We start from the raw sequence: 7,693 nt of genomic DNA, 5'->3' as shown, positions 1-7,693 counted from the left end.
ATCCCTCTGGCTGACCTTGTTAAAAACACGACACTCTGCTCAAATGACCAGCACTTCTAAATCTCACAAAGAGACAGCAGGGGATGGCTCAGATGAGCAGAGTCTTGGGGTGGAACACTGTATTCTGCATCAGGAATGTGGTAATGTCACCGAGCTGGTGACAGGTTCACCGTCTAGGAACATGGTAAAATTGGGTTTCAGTTTATTTTTAAAAAAACAAACTGAACTAAAATGTGAGTCTGGGGCTGTCTACCTGAATGTCAGGAGAAACCCATCTGGTTCACTAATATCCTTGAGGGAAGGAAATCTGCCATCCTGACCTGGTCTGGCCTACACATGACTCCACACCCACAGCGATGTGGTTGATTCTTAACAGCGCTCTGAGTAATTAAAGATGGACGATAGATGTTGACACACATCCAATGAACATATACAGAAGAAAATATTAACCCATGTACACCATATCTCAACAAAGAGATGTGATGTTAGCCCTGGAGAGAGTGGATGAATTTAACAAATCCAGCTACTAGTTTGATACAGGAATTGAGCAATCTGTGCACAGCAAGATCCAACCACTGTTAAGCTGGGTGAATGATCGGGGGCGCCAGGGAGTTTAATCAGCTGAAGTGAACTTGTGCATTGCATGATGTGAGAAGGATGAAGTCTTGAAGGCACGTTACTATTCCTTGGAGTTTAAATGATTGAGATGTGATCTAATTAATTATTTTAAAATGAGAAAAATTTCGATCAGGGTGTGAAAGAGATACTGTTCCCCAATGGCGGAGGCAAAATCTTTAAATTAGAGTCTGGAATTTCACTCAAAACCTGAAATAATAGTTCACATCCTGGACTGTCTCTTCCTCTCTCTGTCTCCCTGTAAATATTGGGGACTGTCCACAAATCCTGTAGCCTGAGGCGGACAGTTTATTCCATCAGAAAATGTGTGAATGAACACATTAACTGTGATGGATAAATTGAGGAGAGACACAGATCAGGCAGGAACTGGTCTGATGGGCAGAATGGCCTCACGCTCGTATTCCTGAATGCTGTACCTGACTCATGAGAGGTCGAGGTTAATGCAAGGTGAACTCTCGGAACACTAACAAACAACTCTCCCTTCTTTCAAGAAAACAAACTGTGAAGTGTGTTCAACCCGATCATAGGCACGAACCATCACAAACTTTTAAAGAAATGTCACACCAAAAAAATCTGAATTTCTCTCAAAGCAACACCATTTCAAGGATCCCAATAAAAACATCACAACATCAGATCTGAAGAGTTTTGAAGATATTATCAATCAGGCTTTGCACAGTTCACTTGGAGCTTTTGGGGAGCTATTTCAGATTCAAATTGTGTTCTCTATTCACGTTGAATGAAGTCACATTGCGGTTGCTTAAACACTCTGAGTTGTGAGACATTCATCGAATCAGAAATAGCACTCAGACCTGCCCCTTCTGAACCTTCAGCAACACTAAACACAAAGCATGACCACATCTATTCCCTCAACTGTTCACCCTCTTCACTCCCACTGTTAGTACCATCTGCAAGATGCGCCACCGAAATTCACCAAGGCTCCTTAGAAACACCATCCAAACCCACGAACACTACCGTCTAGCAGGACAAGGACAACAGTCACCCCCTGCAGGTTCCCCTCCAAGCCACTCACCAACCTTACTTGGCAATATACTACTGTTGCTTCACTGTTGTTGGGTCAAAGTCCGAGAGTTCCCTCCTGAAGGGCATGACGCATCTACCTACAGCACACAGGCGACAGTGGTTCAAGAGAGCAGTCCACCACCACCTCCTCAAGTTGCAATCAGGGATTGGCAATAAATGCTGGCCTGGCCAGCGATGCCCACATCTTATGATTGCGTGAAAATAAACATAGCAAACATGCCACTAATTATTGGCAGAAATTAGTCTCCAAATATCTTAGCGATTGAGTTTTTCAATGACCTGTTAGACACTTGCAACATTTTGGACAGCGATGCTCAGTAATTGTCTGTATTTTTTTTCACTGCAGCTGAACATTGATTTAACACTAAAAGTCTTTCAGTTGCAGTGAAATGGAGAGTTTCAGTGTATCACAGTGCATTGCAGAATTGCTGAAGGATACATTGCAATGAGATCATAACACATCAGCTTGGAATGCAGTTGGATAAGGAGCTCTGTGACAAGTTGGGTGTAAGGATGTATGGATGTTCAAAAGGGAAAAAGAGACAGACAGACAGACAGACAGAATCCGTGCCTCTGTGTGTTTTATTGAAGATTGTAATGTTTAAACTGAATGTGTGAGACATTTTACTCCTAAGTGTCATCAGTAACAGAGTTCCGACCAGCCAAAGTCTCACTAATTATCATGCAGCAGTCACTGTGCCAATTCACTTTGAAAGAGAGATATCATTACTTCTGGATACGTGAGCCATGACCAATAAACCAGGTCATGACATGGAGTCAGAAATATCTTCACTCGGAGCCAATTTGCCTGCATTCTTAGTATGCCCAACTGGCCAAACAGCTATGCAATTACGGTACTCAGAAATTTGAGTGGCTGCCTTTTCGTCGGAAGATTAAGAAGACCACATGTGTGGCAGTGAAGTGAAGGAACTGGAGGAGAGATTGGGGACAATACTCAAAGCAGTGTTGCACATCAGTGAGGCCATTCAAGAAACGCAAAGCTCCCGACTTATTCATAGAGTCATAGAGATGTACATCACAGAAACAGACCCTTCGGTCCAATGTGTCCATGCCGACCAGATATCCCAACCCAATCTAGTCCCATCTGCCCATGTCCCTCCAAACCCTTCTTATTCATATCCCCATCCAAATGTCTCTTAAATATTGTAACTGTACCAGCCTCCACCACTTCCTCTGGCAGCTCATTCCATACGCGTACCACCCTCTGCGTGAAAAAGTTGCCTCTTAAGTCTCTTTTATATCTTTTCCCTCTCACCCTAAGCCTATGCCCTCTAGTTCTGGACTCCCCCACCCCAGGGAAAAGACTTTGTCTATTTATCCTATCCATGCCCCTCATAATTTTGTAAACCTCTATAAGGTCACCCCTCAGCCTCCGATGCTCCAGGGAAAACAGCCCCAGCCTGTTCAGCCTCTCCCTGTAGCTCAAATCCTCCAACCCTGGCAACATCCTTGTAAATCTTTTCTGAACCCTTTCAAGTTTCACAACATCTTTCCGATAGGAAGGAGACCAGAATTGCATGAAATATTCCAACAGTGGCCTAACCAATATCCTGTACAGCTGCAACATGACCTTCCAACTCCTGTACTCAATACTCTGACCAATATCTTCACAATCCTATCGACCTGTGACTCCACTTTCAAGGAGCCATGAACCTGCACTTCATGCACTTCATGCAACACTCCCTTGGACCTTACCCTTAAGTGTATAAGTCCTGCCAAGATTTGCTTTCCCAAAATGCAACACCTTGCATTTATCTGAAGTAAACTCCATCTGCCACTTCTCAGCACATTGGCCCAATTGATCAAGATCCTGTTGTAATCTCAGGTAACTTTCTTCGCTGTCCACTACACCTCCAATTTGGTGTCATCTGCAAACTGACTGACTATACCTCTTATGCTCACATCTAAATCATTTATATAAATGATGAAAAGTAGTGACCCAGCACCGATCCTTGTGGCACTCCACTGGTCACAGGCTTCCGGTTTGAAAAACAACCCTCCACCACCACCACCACTCTGTCTTCTGCCTTTGAGCCAATTCTGAATCCAAATGGCTAGTTCTCCCTGTACTCCATGAGGTCTAACCTTACTAACCAGTCTCCCATGGGGAACCTTGTCGAACACTTTACTGAAGTCCATATCGATCACATCTACCGCTCTGGCCTCATCAATCCTCTTTGTTACTTCATCAAAATCTTCTGGCACCTCACCTGTGACTATCTCTGATACCAATATCTAATCAGGTTTGTGAGACATGATTTCCCGCGCACAAAGCCATGCTGACTATCCCTAAACAGTCCTTGCCTTTCCAAATACATGGACATCCTGTCCCTCAGGATTCCCTTAACAACTTGCCCACCACCGAGGTCAGGCTCACTGGTCTATAGTTCCCTGGCTTGTCCTTACCACCTTTCTTAAACAGTGGCACCACGTTAGCCAACCTCCAGTCTTCCAGCACCTCACCTGTGACTATCGATGATACCAATATCTCAGCAAGAGGCCCAGCAATCACTTCTCTAGCTTCCCACAGAGTTCTAGGGTACACTTGATCAGGTCCTGGGGATTTATCCACCTTTATGCATTTCAAGACATCCAGCACTTCCTCCTCTGTAATCTGGACATTTTTCAAGATGTCACCATCTATTTCCCTACATTCTATTTTTTTCCATGTGCTTTTCCACAGTAAATACTGATGTAAAATACTCGTTCAGTATCCCCCCCATCTCCTGCGGTTCCAAACAAAGGCCACCTTGCTGATCTTTGAGGAGCCCTATTCTCTCCCTAGTTACCCTTTTGTCCTTAATGCATTTGTAAAAACCCTTTGGATTCTCCTTAATTCTATTTGCCAAAGCTATCTCATGACCCCATTTTGTCCTCCTGATTTCTCTCTTAAGTACATTCCTACTGCCTTTATACTCTTCAAAGGATTCACTCGATCTATCCTGTCCATAGCTGACATATGCTTCCTTCTTTTTCTTAACCAAATGCTCAATGTCTTTAGTTATCCAGCATTCCCTATACCGACCAGCCTCATTTCTCAAGGGACAGAACTGAAAAGCTGAGAAGTGAATTAAATGGAGAGAACCTTAGCTGGGCGATGTGGGCTGTACCACATTCTGGTCTCCATGTCTTCAGAAGGATAGGGAGGCAGTTTGAGAAATGGGACTGATAAATGGCATCAGCCTGTTAAGTAACACTCATCAGAAACATTTCAACATGCAGAGGATAATCTCATAGAGAACACAAAGATTATGAAGGTCTTTGACAGGAAAGGTGTACAGAAGATATTTCCACTTCAGAACTAGAGCAGAATTGGGGCTCATAAGTGTATCAGGATATCACTCATAGATTCCCCAAAGAATTCAGGAAAAACTTCTTTTCCCAGAGATTGGTGAGAATGGAGAACAGAGAGAGTGCTGCACTGTCAGGTAGGTAGATCGAAAGAAAGTGTATCATGACCATATTCATTCCAGAGCCAATGTCATTCACACTAATGGGTGAGTATACAACAGGATATTATTGTGAGCAAGTCCATTTTTGCCCATTACCACAGTGAATTTACGAAAACACAAAGCAACATCACTAACAGTGAGGTGAAGGAACGAGGGAAGTCCACATGGGATCCAGGTTTTGAGGATTGCAGAGGGGGATGGTTGTTATTTTGGAGGAGGTAAAAGAGAAAGATAAGTCGATGGAGGAACTGAAGCATGAGAATTTTGATGAGCTGGAATTTCTGCAAAGTGGAAACTGGGGGGTTGCCCAGCAGAGCATTCAGATTGGAGAGCTTGTTGGAACAGCCGGGCACTTCACCAGCACATGGACAGATAAACTGCCGGGCCAAGCAGTCGAATGGAATTGCTGGGCAGTATCGGGGGTCAGAGGATTAGCTCAGGGTCTAACAAGACTTTTGAACAGTGTCATTCAGGCCTGGACAGTACCTAGGGATAACACAGCAGCAGAGATTGTCACAGAGATTGCATCTGGTAAATGTATCCTTGGATGGCTAGCACGAGGGGACACAGCTTTAAATTGAGGAGTGATGTCAGAGGTAGTTTCTTTACTCAGAGAGTAGTAAGGGTATGGAACGGCATGCCTGCCAACTTTAAGGACATTTAAATGGTCCTTGGATAAACATATGGATGAGAATGGAATAGTCAAGGATAGATAGGCTTCAGATTGGTTCCACAGGTCAGTACAACATCGAGGGCTGAAGGGCCTGTACTGCGCTGTAATGTTCTATGTACTGTGTTCTAACGGTGCCTGGTATGGTTGTAGGTTCATGTCCCACTGCCAACACTTGACTTAGCTTGGACTTCGATTTGCACTTGCTCTTGGCTGCCTCAGTGCAGTGCTGGGGAAGTGCTGCACTCTGGAAGGTACCTTCTTCTGAGTACCACGTTAAAATGATGCCCCATCTCCCCCTCCCGGGTGGTTGGAAAGGGTTCGGTGGCCAATATTTCAAAAAGAAAATGAAAGAGACCTTTCCCTGTCTCCTGCCCTCAACGTTTACCCTTCAAACAACATCACAGAGGCAGGAACAATTATTTTCACTGCTGCCTGTGGGATCTTGCTGCACAAGTTGGCGCTGCATTTCGTAATGTACCAACAGCTTTAAAAAGTGACTAATTCTCTGCTGGGCATCCTGAGGTCGTGATAAGTAAACGCAAGGCCTCTTGTTCCAGATTATGAGTTCTGTCGCTCAGCCTTTTGTGTGATGAACAGATTCTCAAAATTCTGCAGTCTGTTCAGCGAGAAACAAGCTTGACAAGTTACAATAGTTTATTAGCTGGAGCAATGCATCATCCCTGATGATGGGATTATGCCCGAGACGTCAGTTCTCCAGCTCCTGGGATGCTGCCTGACCGGCGGTGCTTTTCCAGCACCACTCTCTTGTCTCTGATCTCCACTTTCTCCGAGTAATGTTCCAGTTTGCAAAAAAAAGGAGCTGAATCAGAAATGAATTCCCATCAGCATCTCCTGATGGTGTTGGAGGGTATCTGCTCTGAATACGGCCTGAGCCTGAATTGCTAACGGAGACAATGAAGGTCAATTTCGGTGTGGTTTCTCACGCAAGCTGTTGCTGCCGTTCAAACGGGTGGGGTTTCTGCTGGTCCCCCTGTGAGACCCATGGTTCACTGTGTCAGCCTTGTGGACTCAGGGCAGACATGAAGCGCTCATCGGGTTCCGGATCCGCGGCTCCAAAGCCAAGGGCCGCTGGCCGTGAGCGAACCCTTGGCGCACAGCAAGATCCCACCAGCAGCAATGGGAGAGACCGACCTGTCTTTGTTCCTTGCTGCCCTCCCTCCAAGAGCAGTCATGCAGTTTTCTTTCCCAACCACCGCTCTGAGCTCGGGATCCCGAGGAGCAGTTCAGCCTGGCCCGGCTCAGACTGCCAGTGTAGGCCGAGCCCCTGTCCCGGGGAGAGGAGCTGGCCGGAGACATGTGTGCGGGGAAGGTGGAGCTCACCGAGTTGACCGCCACTCTCTGCACAGTCTGCAGGGCTGGAGCCTCAGTCGTGTTCAATGGCCCTTTGGGCTTTGCGAAACTGAACCATCTTCATCCGGACATTGTCAGGGAGGATGCATCAGAGGGAGCAGAGGTGCGTTCAACCCCGCTCCTTGGGACCAGAACCCAGTGGAGACAAGGGGGTTCACTGTTTCCAGCGGCAGAGGGTACAGCCGTGGCTCAGTGCTCAGTCCAACACAGGCCCTGCTCCGGGTCCACCCTCAAAGACCCACTGCTGCCAGCAAGGATGTGGTGGAACGTGAGAGGGTTCACAAAAGAGTTACAAGGATGTTGGGCAGGGTTGGAGGGCTTGAGCTACAGGGAGAGACTGTACAGGCTGGGGCTGTTTTCCCTGGAGGCTGAGGGGGTGACCTTACAGAGGTTTATAAAATCATGAGGGGCATGGATAGGATAAATAGACAAGGTCTTTTCCTCAGGAGAGGAGAGTCCGAAGCTCGGGGGCACACTTTTAAAGTGAAAGGGGAGGCGG

This window comes from Chiloscyllium punctatum, chromosome 35 (genome assembly GCF_047496795.1).
Source record: "Chiloscyllium punctatum isolate Juve2018m chromosome 35, sChiPun1.3, whole genome shotgun sequence".
NCBI lineage: Eukaryota > Metazoa > Chordata > Chondrichthyes > Orectolobiformes > Hemiscylliidae > Chiloscyllium > Chiloscyllium punctatum.
This window is presented reverse-complemented; position numbering follows the sequence as displayed.